Genomic DNA, 16,254 nt, shown 5'->3' on the forward strand with positions numbered 1-16,254 from the left:
CAATTGAAGTCAGCATCATAGAAATAATCGCTAGAGTCACTCAAAGACTCTATAATATGGTTCATCTAGATTACTAATGTAAAAATTATCTTTCTCATATCAATTTGGCCCATTCTATAATATACTTCAATTCCAATGAAACACGTTTTTACATGATTTTAACCATTGTGTATATCTTCCGGACCATATAAGTATTTGGACCATACGCGTATGGTTAAGACCATATGCGTATACTCATATGGTCCGACCAAACGCGTATGGTCCGACAGTACGCGTATGGTCGGACCATATGAGTATAATAATCGTTTGGTTATTAACGGGCCGGACCATATGAGTATTTGGACCATATAGTATATAAAAAAGAAGATGTGGAATGATTGCCGATGAGACAACTATCCACAAAAGACCAAAATGACATATATATTTTTTTCAAATTACATTATTAACGTTTCAATAATACAAAAACTTTTATCTAAAAAAACAGTGACGGTTTAAAACATGACAATTTTTTAATTTTATAATCCGAAAAACTACGTAAATATTTAATATTGAAGCCATCGTCAGTTTTCATCGCTAGTTACATTCGTGCATGTAGGCTTGGATGACATTTACTTCCACACGGTATATCATAGCTTTTTTGCATTTGCAAGAAATTTGTGCACAATCTTTTTCATTTACACATTTTGTTTGCGAGTGAAAAACAAGCCTTTTTTGCAGCTGCGTACAGTGATACCGAGGTCTTTGGCAATTTTAACGTCTACGGTGTTTTTAAGAAGCTCTAGATCTCAAATATCGTAAAATGACTGCACTACACCATCTTCACAACACAACTTAAATAAACTAATAATATGCTACTTTCCAGTGACTTCTTATGTAACAGTTCATTAAGACATTTTTGGAATTTAATTTTTTAGTCGAAACGTTGCCATTTTCTCGTCATAACAAATCGGTAATGACCATCGGTATAAAATAGGTTTACTTTTAATTTGACAATTAAAATTTACTATGTGAAACTTCTTATTTTTATTTAGCTTATCTTTTTATTATAATATAATGATAAAAATACCTATATGTTAGCGTCTTTTGAATGAACGGTCATACCATATGAAGAGTTTAAAAGTATTAAAAGTAAACTGTAACAGAGTGTTAATTACCCCGACCATACACGTATGGTCCGACCATACGCGTATGGTCGGACCATATGAGTATATACCCATATGGTCATGACCATACGCGTATGGTCCAAATACTCATATGGTCCGGAACATATACATGTACATTTGAAAGTTGAGTAGAATTTATGATTTATAATATCTAAGGTAGCACTCCACAGTTAGAAAATAAAATTAAAAATGAGCCCCAAAATGTTTTATCATCTCCTATTTCTGGATTTCTAATACATTAACCTAACTGTTTGTGTTGTACATGTGCATATGTATGTAATCAGTATCTTCCATAGATTCAATTTTCCAAAGTTAAAAGGGTGAAAATTAATTCCTTTTATGTGTATCCATGGCAACATTCAGCATTTATTTACCATAAAATATTGCAAAAAGGGGGGTGAACATGTCATATATCCCCCCAAAATTTGGATCAAACTAGAATTTCAATGCCTTTGAGTGATACCTTTTTAGAAACTGTTTTCTTAAATCTTCCTAACGATCAAATAAAAAATGGGTGTCTTTCGCCTCATTTTTTCGTAAAATCCAATCACAAAGTTCGTGCGATAAAAAGTTGGAAAAAAAACATTACAATAATTGCCGGACCAATGTATGGTATGGACATGCAAATACGGACTGTCATACAGAAAACAGCCTATATTACATACATTACATAACCTTGATGTTCATATAAACCCAATACAAAGGCTATTTTAATACTCAGCTATCCAAAAATGAATTTTTTTTGCACACTAGCTCTCATATTTAAAAAATCCACAGGAGCCAAAATGCGAAACTACACACCTAACTGTGGAGTGCTACCTAAGGTGGGCATGACCTATTTTGCAACTGGCTTGATTAAAATGATTGATTAAATAAATGTTAGGTTTTAACGCCAATTCATCCCTATTGACAATACCCTGCCTGTAAAGTTTTTTTATTGGCGGAAGAAGTCAAAGTGGCCTTAGATAATTGTTAATATTGAACACTCAGAATCAAGAAATACTTTTGGGGTCTATGTTTTTCAGCGAATTCAAACGATGTGAGATATTTTCATGATTGGCGCATCAAATATTACATATACAAAGTTTGTTCAATTTAGGTAAGTATTTTACGGGAATAAATAAAATTGTCATTTCACATATGGTCAACTTGAGTATTTGTAGACAGTATACCTCGTTTAGTTCAGATTGGCCAGAAATGGACAACACATATTGCTTTCCCAAAATGTGGCATAGTTAGTAGCGTTTTGTCTTCTTATCAATGCTAAATGATTACTACATTACATTGGCTCAATGTCGTTTATCATTTCTGTCATCAATTTATCCAAAATTTCCGTTTGTGTTGAAAGCTCCAAATTTGCTAAAATTTATCGAAGTTTTAGAACTATGCCATATGACAATATTTAACATTTGTTTTATTATTAAACTTAATAATAATATGATCTGAGAACCAATAAAGATTTAAATAGAGGTGCAACATTGTCAAATGTTGTGAATCTTATAGTACTTCCTTAAACATAATTAATAAAATTGGCCTACCTTTAAAAGATTCCCCTGATGTGATAGTTTTTAAGTACAGTAATCCAAATAAATCAGAAATTTAAAACCCTGCAGTATTAAACCGTTGAACAAAAATCCAAATAAACAATAATAAAACTTATTCCATTAATTTTAATCAATTTTGCATTGATTTGCGTAATTTTTAAGTAGAGTTTTTCATGACGGGTTAAAGAATATCAGCAAATAATTGTTTTAGGTATTTTTACAGGTCACCACCCAATTAAATCTACAGCTGTATTGTCAAATCTCAGCAAATATAGATGGAGTACTTAACTTTTATAAAGAATTAATTGAAAGCGTGCAAAATCAAATTGATTATGGTCAGTTCATAATGAAACGATATGGAAATCATATTTACGTATAAAAACAAAGATGGCTACTGAAAAGAAAATATTTCGAGAAACTATTTTAGAGGTTCACTCAAAGACAATAACAATCAAAACCAAGGAGTAAAAAAAAAGACTCACAAAACCAAAGGACATTTACATCAACAGGTATAAATAATAATTAAGAAATAACACGAACTCCACTAAAAACCGGAAGTGAAATCAGGTGCTTGAACTTGAATACTGCCACTGCTAGAGATTTTTCGTCATTTCGTCTTCTTTCATAGATTAAGAGTATCATCTACATTCAAAATTTATACAACCGGGTTGAAATCTATTCTTTTGGGTTTTTTTAAGTACCAAAACTTTTTTATTGAGAAGAATCAAACCAAATACTTGTGTTGTATAAATATGTATTCATGGTTCTTGAATTCATCTTTCGTGTTTCTCTCTTCAAATTTAATGACGCTTTTACACTTTATCCACTAGATGTTGGATATGAACTAATGGATATTTAAGTCATAGGTACATGCAATTTTTTCATTTGTTTGGTGGTTTGTTTTTTTGTTTGTTTTTTAGTGTAAATTCACATTGCGATAAGACGTGTCATGGTACTTGTCTATCCCAAATTCATGTATTTGGTTTTGATGTTATATTTGTTATTCTCGTGGGATTTTGTCTGATGCTTGGTACGTTTCTGAGTGTGTTACATTTTAGTGTTGTGTTGTTGTTCTCCTCTTATAATTAATGCGTTCCCTCGGTTTTAGTTTGTTACCCCGATTTTGTTTTTTATCCATGGATTTATGAGTGTTGAACAGCGGTATACTGCTGTTGCCTTTATTTAACTAGCTTTCGGTAACGGCAAGTAAGAGCAGATTTGTGGTCCGTCTCTTTATTGATTTGTAACGATCTGATGAGTTATGTCCTATATACAAATGAGAATAGAAACGAAGAATGTGTCAACCATACCAAGGAGCAGAAAACAACCGAAGGCCACTAATGGGTCTTCAACATAGAGAGAACTTTCTTTGACCAGTTTGTTCTTATGTTGCACTTTTACACCACTGTCACAGGTTAAAGGATTTGTCGCAAGCAAACACGTTAAACCCTGCCATATTCTGTATTTGCCAGTTCAAGTCAGCAGTTGTCGTTTGTTACTGAATATCATATTTTTTGTTTTTGTTCATAAATAGGACAGTCATAGTTTTACACCAGTAAAAACTTTTTGAAGAGGGTCTGTTTGATTATGCAAAATTATATTTACACGGCCTGTCATGTATGACTAGGGAGTAAAACTGAAGTATGATTTAGGTTTATAACAGTCTTATTTATGTAACGTTTGCTACTTCCCCACATAACAATTGCCTAACATAACTACCTACAACTCATACACTATAGGAGGTACCGCTCCCTAATCAAGGATCACAAAACATCAGTAGAGAACTATCATTAAACTTTCAGGGAGGGGGGGGGTATTTTTTTTTAATTATTCTGATCCCAACTTTGATGGGAAAAGATATTCTGGTCAAGCAGATGACAAAAATGAATGCAAATCCCCCCCAAACCCTTGCCTTAGAGTGTTAAGTTATCCCTTACATAAAACAACGTATGGAAATCCTTGAGGGATCGACTCTCGTCCTATGGAATCCTTACATCTTTATAAACTTCAAATAACTGCTTTGGTATTATTTATAAAATACGAAGATATATGTTATAGTTCCCAAAGATACAATAGCATAAAAAAACGGGGAAAAAAATTGCCCCATGATCTTTAAAAAATGGAAAACCAATATCGTAAAGCAAACTATAAACGGATTTGACATAACGATTTAATACAGAAAACAATGTAAAAGAATGAAATAAACCGAATCAGTTATGATATTACAATAATCTTCAAAACATATATGACGGATAAAAACAAACGAAAAACCAATAAAATTCAGTTTCCTAACGCGTTGTGTGTGTTGCATTGTCTGTTTTTTTGTACATCAGTGTTTCTGTTGTTTCCTTGTTTTCCTCTTATAGTTGATGACTTTGTGTTTCCCATTTCCGTTTGTGTTGAAAGCTCCAAATTTGCTAAAATTTATCGAAGTTTTAGAACTATGCCATATGACAATATTTAACATTTGTTTTATTATTAAACTTAATAATAATATGATCTGAGAACCAATAAAGATTTAAATAGAGGTGCAACATTGTCAAATGTTGTGAATCTTATAGTACTTCCTTAAACATAATTAATCAAATTGGCCTACCTTTAAAAGATTCCCCTGATGTGATAGTTTTTAAGTACAGTAATCCAAATAAATCAGAAATTTAAAACCCTGCAGTATCAAACCGTTGAACAAAAATCCAAATAAACAATAATAAAACTTATTCCATTAATTTTAATCAATTTTGCATTGATTTGCGTAATTTTTAAGTAGAGTTTTTCATGACGGGTTTTTTTGTACATCAGTGTTTCTGTTGTTTCCTTGTTTACCTCTTATAGTTGATGACTTTGTGTTTCCCTCTGTTTGAGTTTTTACCCGGATTTGTTTTCTCTCAATCGATTTATGACTTTGGTACCTTTGATAACTATTTCGAACAGCGGTATACTACTGTTGCCTTTATATGGACAGGAAATACAGGATTGACGGGGTTTAACATCTTTGAGAGGCCTGTACAGTGCCGATCACAAGGAAGTTTGCAATTACTATGTGTTAATATATAAATTGAATTCTCCGTGTTACACATGTGCTATTCAGTACTTGGGAGACACAATTGCCAAGTAGTTTTAGGCTAAATAACCATCGATCATGGTACAAAATTAAACCAACAAAAACTATCACTTCACCAAATATCTTCGTTTGAAGAAACGTCCGAAGAAACATCCTTTTGATAATGTAATTGTTAAATCATAGCAGTAAACACTATTTGGGGCACCATGACAAGAAGCTCAATACTTTAGAACCTAATGGTATATTTAAGAGAAGAAGAAAAAACGAGAAAGATATAATATGTACCGGGAAAAAATATGTAACATTGTCCTTTACATATCGTTAATATTTTGACGTTTCGAACTTCCTTCAACAATTACTTTAGATAAATTTGGCTATTTATTTTAGGTATTTTTGACATATAGCTCTGTACTCATACATCTTTGGATTTCAAATGTTTGGCTTTGAGCGTTCCTGATGAAGGTGAATCCAGAAAATCACACCAGACGCATGAAATCATTTAACGTGTTGTTTTCAATTTTTCACATCCATGGGTCGATACCTCTGCTGGTGGACTATCAGCGCCCGAGGGTATCATCAGCTCAGTATTCCAGTACTGACATGCCTTAACAAACCTTTATAAAATTATAAATTTTGAAATTTGTTTTCAATTTTTTAACAATCTTTAATTCCATTCAAATTTTGAAGTTATTTTTCAAGTAGCAAAACTTTATTGAACCATAAGCAATAGCTGCAAAAGATGGATACCAAAGGGACAATCAAACTCATAAATCGAAAATAAACTGACAACGCCATGGCTAAAAATGAAAGAAGACAAACAGACAAACAATACAACACAGGACACAATATACACATAGAAAACTAAAGAATATTCAACACGAGCCCCGACTAAAACTAGAAGTGATCTCAAAGTTACTTTCTGGATTTGATTTCACCTTGATATATGCACACTCGATGAAGCTAAATTTGAGAATGGAAATGGGGAATGTTTTAAAGAGACAACAACCCGACCAAAGAAAAAAACAACAGCAGAAGGTCACCAACAAGTCTTCAATGTAGCGAGAAATTCACGCACCCGGAGGCGTCCTTTAGCTGGCCCCTAAACAAATATATATTAGTTTAGTGATAATGAACGCCATACTAATTTCCAAATTGTACACAAGAAACTAAAATTAAAATAATACAAGACTAACAAAGACCAGAGGCTCCTGACTTGGGACAGGCGCAAAAATGCGGCGGGGTTAAACATGTTTATGAGATCTCAACCCTCCCCCTATACCTCTAGCCAGTGTAGAAAAGTAAACGCATAACAATACGCACATTTAAAATTCAATTCAAGAGAAGTCCGAGTCTGATGTCAGAAGATGTAACCAAAGAAAATAAACAAAATGACAATTATACATAAATAACAATAGACTACTAGCAGTTAACTGATATGCCAGCTCCAGACTTCAATTAAACTGATTGAAAGATTATGATTTCATCATATGAATATCAGGCACAATCCTTCCCGTTAGGGGTTTAGTATCATATCATCATAACATATATGAGAAGAACATAACCCGTGTCGCGATGAAGCTAGTTTGTCTAGCGAAATATAGCATTTATGTTTTATCGCATTGTATATATTGTTAACATCTTTATAAGTACGTCTGAGACAGTGACAACTCTACAACAGATAATATCGTTGTATATACATACTAATTAATGTGTACATATTTAGGCAATTTGTAATTTCATTTGAGTAACTGTATTAATCTTTTTAATAAGTACTCTACAATCGCATGGAGTTTATAGGTTCTTATTCAAAACTACTACTGCGGAATTTTGGAAATGATGGAGGTCGGCCCACATTATGGAGCTACATATATGGTTTATACAATGACTATAACGTGTTCTACAGCTAACTTGTCTAGTTTCCCCCCATCGTAGTAGCAATATACTTACTTCACCTGCATATGGGATACATATATACATTTCCAAACTCATTCGGTATTCAAGAGTTTGGAGCTGCTACTCGTACTTTGTAAAACGTCTACAGTGTCTGAGCAGAAAGTTGATACGTGGTAGGCAAAAGAACGTCTGCGTCCTTTTTGTTAAAAAAAAATCATAGAAAGATGTCAAAACCTTGTGATAAATATTCCGTCTAGTATGTTTTGTTATATCTATTTGACGTGGCTCGGTACTTATACATCCCGTCATTGTGTTGTGCTATTGTATTTTTTTGTATTCTTGTCTTGTCTTGAAATTTTACTTTCCATGTCTGTTTGTTTTGTTCACACATCGTTGCTAATATAAAGCACTTTTTCTGCGTCTGTCATACAATGGAGAGGCTTAACTAGCTATTAAGTCATATGTCGGTAAATCAACTGTCATGTTTCCTCATCTGGTGTCTCCTATAGGAGGACTTATATGTGAACGATTGTCCACAAAAGAGCGGCGAAAGATACGAGAGGGACAGCCAAACTCTCAAATCGAAAATCCTTTCGATATATATAGATATAATCTATATAAAAATGACTGCACTTCCCCTCACACATCGACGATGTCCTCAATCAGAACCGATGCTCTCGTGCATGAAAATTGACAGCTTAATTTTAGATTCATTAAAACGTCTATCGTTCAAAACGACGTTCAATCCTGTTGACAGAAGGAAAAAAATCGGAACTTGTCGGTCTGTAAATAGAACCCTCTCAAAATTGAAATGTCACTTTTTTCGGCAATTACTTGTGGGACGATTAATTTTGTAGAAGTTTTACTCCATTCACAACGAACAGTAAATAATACATGTGTCTCTTCGTTAAATTAAGACAAAAGTATTTACCACAGCATAGCTTTCTCCGATTTTCAATATTTTGATCTGTTGAAATAGAAAATTGCGATTTAGAAATGTATTATGGTGACAATTATTCCACTCAAGTATAATCGGAAAATCCTCTCGCTGTTTTCATTGCAGAACCAATTGTCCAATTGTTCTGCGTGTGTAGATTACCAGCCGAGTATTAAATCAACTCTCCATCCAAGTCAAAATTTGTATGAAGTAATAGTAAATAATTAATGATCAGTCAAAGTACGGTCTTGAATACGGAGCCTTGTCTCACTCCAAACAGCAAGCGATAAAGCGCTCCCAAAAAATGACCAGTGTAAAATCTTTCTAACAGAGAAAAAAACAACGGTCTAATCTATATAATAAATGAGATGCGTGAAACACGTATTAAAAGCGGGAGAGAAAAATTCAAAACTGAAAGTCCCTATTTAATGGCAAAATCAAAAAGCTTTAAAACACATCAAACGAATGGATAACAACTGTCATATTCCTGAATTGGTTCAGGTATTTTCTAATGTAGAATGGTGGATTGAACCTGGTTTTAAAGCTAGCTAAACCTCTCACTTGTATGTCATGCAGTCACATCAAATTCCATTATATTGACAACGATGCATGAACAAAACAAACATATTAAAGTAAATATGTCAAACATACAGCAGTCAAAATTGTGTTAAAATCAGTAAACACAACCAAACAAATATGTAACAATTAAGAAGCACTTAATGGCATATTGACCAAGCATATTAGCAAAAAATAATGACAAGAATATACAAATTTACTATAGTACAATGACGAGATGTATAAGTACAGAGCCACGTACGTCATATAACAAAGACACATAAACAGGGACAAATTAAAGCAAACAAACAAGTTTTACAAAAGCTTAATAACGGTATGTTTTTATAAATTATTGTACAAACCCACGTTATAAGTATTTAAGTAACACCAAAAGACATGTAGACAAAGCACATTAGCTAATTATATAAAATGAAAGACAAGAATACGAGAATATAAACCACATCATCAACTGACAACCAATGCATGGCTTAGATGAGGACAATTAGAATATATATATATATATCATATTGTATTATCTTACTACTTTTAAACAAGGATTTTTTTTTTTTATAATACTAATTTACCCATAAGAAAACAGATAGTAGGACGAGTATGTAAGTTAACGGAAGCTCATATAACAAATTATTTTAATAACTTGTCCCAATGAAGGCGATGAAGTGATTTAACACGTAGGTGTAGACTGCGAATCTGATTTGAATTATGTCCCCTTATTTTGCATTCTGTAAATTGTTGTATTTAAAAATAAGAGTTTTTGAGGAATAAATATTTAAATGATAAATTTTTATAAGATAGAATTTTTGAAGTTAATTAAAACTCAATTTGGTTAAAACACATATTTTTAACAAATAATTCTACAGATTAAAAAAATATATGATACCGACTCCAAATTCGCAAATTAAGCGTGTAAACAACAATTATGTTTTTGTCCGACACACATTATATAAGGTTCCAAATTTGCACTTGCGAGAATCGCAAACTTATCCAATTTTGACACCCTTTGAGGGTTTATATCCATATAAAGTTCGACATATATTGTGTAAAGCATCAATTCTAGAAAGTAAGGTTAAGGTTAAGGAAAATAGTGGTATATGTATACATACACCAGATATAACTATAATGATTATTTCATTGATTTAATTACTGTTTCCTTGTGTTTAAGGCATGGTGCTTGAAGACAGGTCCTTGTTGTGTTCCCTCTTCTTTTACCACACTACCCCCTTCATTATCGTATACCCAATTTTCCAACATATTTAATTTATAAGTTGTTATCAACTTATGTATTCAAATATATGCCATAATTAACTCTAAATATACCGTTTTCAATCAAAAGTGTGTATTCTACTGGAAATTCAACTATTATTTCATATGAAAATACATAAAAAAGCAAAGAAACATAATGATAGTGCGATGGGGGCATTCGTATACTATAGACCCATTCTTGTTTTTTAAATACCATACTGTGCATACAATGGCAGCAAAAAGTTCCTTCCTTATCTGAAAAAAATAATAACCAAAGGACATGAATATCCCACTAAACACATAACGTTCAAAGAACGTTGTGGATTGGTTCCTGTAAGGTTATTTCGGACCTTAACGTTACACGAACGTTGTGAGAACGTTAAAATGAAACGTTACAATTCAACGTTCTAGGAACGTTTTGTTTTAACGTTGTGTGGAAGTTTCAGTTTGGTTATGTTACAAATAATACGTTGTAGATACGTTTAATATTAGTTACTTTTTAACGTTACTTTACTAACATTCTTAAAACGTTCGAATAATGTTCCTCATTTTTTTTGAAAAAAGTAATCTTTCCAAAAAAAAATAAAAAAAATAGCAAATAAATAGCAAAAAATGCAAGTAAGATGTATGCCGTCTTGCTTGTTAATCAAACCTTTATTTTGTTTCAGAAAGTGAATGCTGATAGTTTTTAAAACTAAAAAACCGACACTGTATTAAGAACAAAATAAGTTTTTATTCCTTAAACATATAGATTGCTCGATTAAAAGTTAAAATTCATTATTCTCATTATTTATTATAACTTTTTTCATTCAACTTTAATTTGTGAAACATAATTAGCAATTATATACATAATGATATTTGATACAGCCATTATGTTAATCAAGCATATTCTGATAAGGTTGACCTATAGAATGATGTTGACCAGATGTTAGACAAATTTCAAAGATAGATAAAAAAAAACGACAAAATTATTTTTATGTCTACCTGTACGAATTTCAAACGCGCGTTTTTACACCAGCAATGAAAACCTTCTTGCCTTGACGGGTAGACTTTATATACACAAATTAAGTGGTACAAGAAAAGCAAAATGAGTATGTTAATTTTGATGTATGCCTTTTTGTGATTCTTCGTTACATTTGTTGTTTTTATAGTGATATTGAGATGATAACACAATAATGACTGCTGTACCCCTATTTTTGACATTTTTACTCTTTGAGTATGTTTGTTTTGTTCATACATTGTTGACAATGTAATGGAATTTGATACGACTGTCATACAAGTGAGAGGTTTAGCTAGCTATAAAACCAGGTTCAATCCACCATTTTCTACATTAGAAAATGCCTGTACCAAGTCAGGAATATGACAGTTGTTATCCATTCGTTTGATGTGTTTGGACTTTTGATTTTGCCTTTTGATTTTGGATTTTCCTTTTGAATTTTCCTCGGAGTTCGGTATTTTTGTGTTTTTACTTTTTGCTATGGTCATGATGGTAATTAAGGTTATAGGAAATCTAAGTGTAATGGGATAGTCACTTTTGAGACTATTTCCTGTCGTGTATTTGTAAGAAAGCAGTGATAACAAACAAAACAAAAGAGAAAATCGCATCATCTAAAGAGAAAGAAACATGTAAGTTGATTGTTACTTTAAAAATTCGTATATAAGTATATGATTATGAATGACAAATAATACATGTTTTTTTTAAATATTTTTTAAAGCAAAGAAACGGAAAAACCGGCCGTAACGTTTCCGACTTTGGTTCTGTTGTTAGGGATTTTAGTTGTGACGTTTTTTAACTATGACGTCATATGCAATGTAAACAAAGAAACGCTATCATCAGGTCACGTTTTTTTTTATATCAAGGAATTATTAAAAATGAAATTGGTATTGCATTTCTTCCTATTTATACCAGACTGATAAATATATATTTTACTCAAAGATTCATACAGCACGTGACCGGAAAAAGGAAGTATATTGTAGATTTCTGCGCAGGTCCGGGATTTCAAAACATGACATAAAAAAAATTGAACGATTTTGAGTTCATTAGTACAATGAAAAATTCGGGAAATTTTCTACTGTTATTGGGGACTTCATCCCCATATAACCCTTATCAATGGAAAAGTGTATTTTCGAATTTTCGTTGTTACATACTGTTTCCGAATGTTGTTTAATTATTTTTAGGTCATACAAATTTAAAAGAATTGGACAAAATGCACAATAAATTACTTTAAGTTAGTAACATAATAGCAATCCTTAATGCCACATCGGATTCGAAATTTGCAAATATATATGCATAATTAAAATGTTAAATATTATAATATCGATAATGCTGTTGTATTAAGATTTGACTTTGTATTTTTTTTCATTAGAATTGTTCATTTAGATAGAACATTTTTTTACATGGTTCTGTTTCCTGTATCCATATCTACCCTCAATTTTCCGGCTTTACTTAGCTAGCACAGTGAAGTCTTACATTCTAAATAGATGTTGGAAGATGTGGTATGAGTGCCTTATCCCTAAGGCTTATGGCATCGCCTTGTAAAGTCTAGTTTTAAACAAGAGTCTTTTAGGATTTATTATATTCATAAGAAGTATACATTGGGTACTCGTTTGTTCATTTCTTTATTACAGGGGCAGTGAAATAATTTTTATGAAGATTTGCTACACTGGGTAAGAATTAAACAAAAGACGGATTCAGAAAAGTGCCAAATGAAAGTGTAGCAGAAAACAAAAGGAACACTCTTGTTAATACAACCCATGTTAGATTACAAAACTAGGAAATAACTGTATAAACCTAATGAAGTGAAATTACAGAACTAGGAAGTAAGTGTATGAACATGATGAAGTGAATTACAAAACTAGGAAATAATTGTATGAACCGAATGAAGTGAAATTACAGAACTAGGAAATAATTGTATGAACTTGATGAAGTGAATTACCGAACTAGGAAGTAATTGTATGAACCTGATGTCAGAAGTGAATTACAGAACTAGGAAATAACTGCATGTATGAACCTGATGAAGTGAATTACATATATAGGAATGAAACATCATGAATTATATACTTTATAATTTTTATTCTAGATCTGATGTTGCAACGTGTAGTTACATAAAATTAAACTTTTAAGAATTTGCTCCTTGTCTAGCTAAAATAAATTATGTATTGTTATTCATATCTTTGTATTCATTATTTAAGAAAAATAGGTAACATGGATGTGTTGATTTAATTCATTCAAATATAGGTACAATTCCTGGAGAGAAAGATTAATTGATTGTTGTTTGCTAATACGTCCAGTGGCAAAATGTTCATGCATGTTCAGGAAGATGGAGAGAAAAACAACGTTGAGCCAATGAATGTAGATAAGTTGGGCCATTGTTGTGCCAACATACAAATGTTGTCTGGGACTAGGCTAAATTTGGGTTCCAGATTGGTAACAAATGATTATATTTAGGTTCCAGATTGGTTACACAAGGTTCTATTAAGGTTCCAGATTGGTAACACAAGGTTCTATTAGGGTTCCAGATTGGTTATACAAGGTTCTATCAAGGTTCCAGTTTGGTTACAAAAGGTTCTATTTAGGTTCCAGGTTGGTTTTCCATAACGTTATATCATAACGTTCTTACAACGTAACTGGTAGTCCACACTTTTACGTTCCTACAATGTTAAATCACAACGTTCGCACAACGAAACAGAAACGTTCCTGGAACATTTCCTGAACGTTTTTGTGGGATGATATTGTTAGTTCACCTAGAGGTATCTGGTTTTTAAAAAATGTGTACGATGACCGAGTCTGACAACCAACATAGCCGACATGGCTAAAAATAGAATATAGGGATAAAATGCAGTTTTTGGCTTAATATATCTCTGAAACTAGTATTTATTAAAAAAATATCTAAAGAACACACGACAGTCTTGAAGTATAGATTATACGTACTGACGTTGTCTATCATATTAAAAACGTGTTATAGTGGGGGTTTGTTTTTTTTGTCTTTGTAAATTATTACTTTTCCTGTTAAGTCTATTGGTATATTTTTGGTAAATCCATTTGACGTGGACCGGTACTTATACATCCCAAAGGCCATCATTGAGTTGTGCTATTGTAAATTTTTGTATTCTTGTCCTTCGTTTACTTTTTCTTATTAGCTTTGTTCATATGCCTTTCTGTTTTTCTTTGCTGAAGTGTTTGTGTTGTAGTGATTAAGGCTGTAACACAATGTTGACTACTGTACCCCTATTTTTGACATCAGTTTTACCTATTATGTCTGTTTGTTTTGTTCACACTTAATTGTCAATATAATGCGACTGTCATACAAGAGGGAGAATAAGCTAGCTATAAAAACAGGGTTAATCACTAGCAAATGACTGTATACGTAACCAAGCCCGAAATATTCGATGAGATTGAGCTACTGATTTTGTCATTTGAATTTTTCTTGAGCCCCCCCTTTTCTTTGGAAAAATTTGGTTGATAAAGATTGTCTCCCTCATTTAAGCCAATCAAATTCTGGCATTTTAACGTGAAGTATAATAAAAATTATTAATATTGATTGACAACTTTGAAAAATAGATTATCTCCCTTGAAAGTGTAATACCAGTAAACATTGATGTTTGAAATAGGTCTGTATTGTTTTATTTATTATGTCACGGTACATTTCTTGTAATAACTAAGTTAAATGGTGTGTTCCTTAAATCTTTGCATAAAAGCAAACAAAAAGTTGTAAATATAATTTAGTATACCGCTTTAATAGTACACGAGAAATATTTTAAATATAATTAAACATTTTCTGTACACAGTTAGAGTACTTATGCTAAAATAGCAGTGTATAGAATTTTGAAACCCTACGAGGGTCTACAATTGGGATAAATATATTACAAAGAACGTTTATATGTGGATCATGTTACAGCTCTTCTATAAAAGCATGTAATTGGAATGAAAAACTGTGTCCATGAGACAGAATGCTTCCACTCCCTCTCCATTTCTATGGTTAGGATTCCAAGAAATTTGGGTTGTAACTTGTTACACTAATTTTCTATATAATATAGAGCAGTCACATAAATATGAGCATTCATACCAAGTTTCAAGTTGACACAACTTTATGGAAAATTACCATAACCAACAAAAGTACTTTAACACAGTTTCCCATTTGCATATATAGGGAGGCAGGGATTTCTCCCTTTCCCGTTTTTCAGAATCCTGGATCTTCATCTGCTGACCGAATCATGAAAAGGGGTCAACACATTTATTTGCCATTTTGGCATTTAATTTTAAAAGTTGTGATTATGTTATAAAGGTAAGTCTGTGTCTTTATGAAGAACAGTTGTTTAATACATGCATTTTAGTTGCAGATTTCAACAAGTCATCATGAAGTTATAGTGTTACACATCTGAATACATTCAACATAAACTGCACCAATCATACGACAAGACTGTCAACACAGTACTATGTCATGTCTGTTTAGCATAGTAATAAATAAATCGTGAATGTGTCCATGCCACACAGATGATGCCCCCGCTTGCATATCATATGAAGTTATAATGGGAAATAACTGAAGAATGTCAAAAGTGATACTACCAAAATTTGATATTGATCTGAGTTATGTAGTAATAAGTATTGTGTATAAGTTTCATAACATTTGGTTGAGGCACACTTAAGTTAAAGAGCAGAAATAAAAATTCGGATTTTTTCTATTTTCAAAGGGGCAGAACTCTAGAATAGTAAAAGTGACACCACCCTAAAATCAAGTTGATTTATATATTGTGGTAACAAGCATGGTTTATAAATTTTATAACATTTGGTTGAGGCAAACTAAAGTTATAGATCAGAAACCAAAAGTTTTACAATAATTT

This window comes from Mytilus trossulus, chromosome 14 (assembly GCF_036588685.1).
Source record: "Mytilus trossulus isolate FHL-02 chromosome 14, PNRI_Mtr1.1.1.hap1, whole genome shotgun sequence".
NCBI classification, from domain to species: Eukaryota; Metazoa; Mollusca; class Bivalvia; order Mytilida; family Mytilidae; genus Mytilus; species Mytilus trossulus.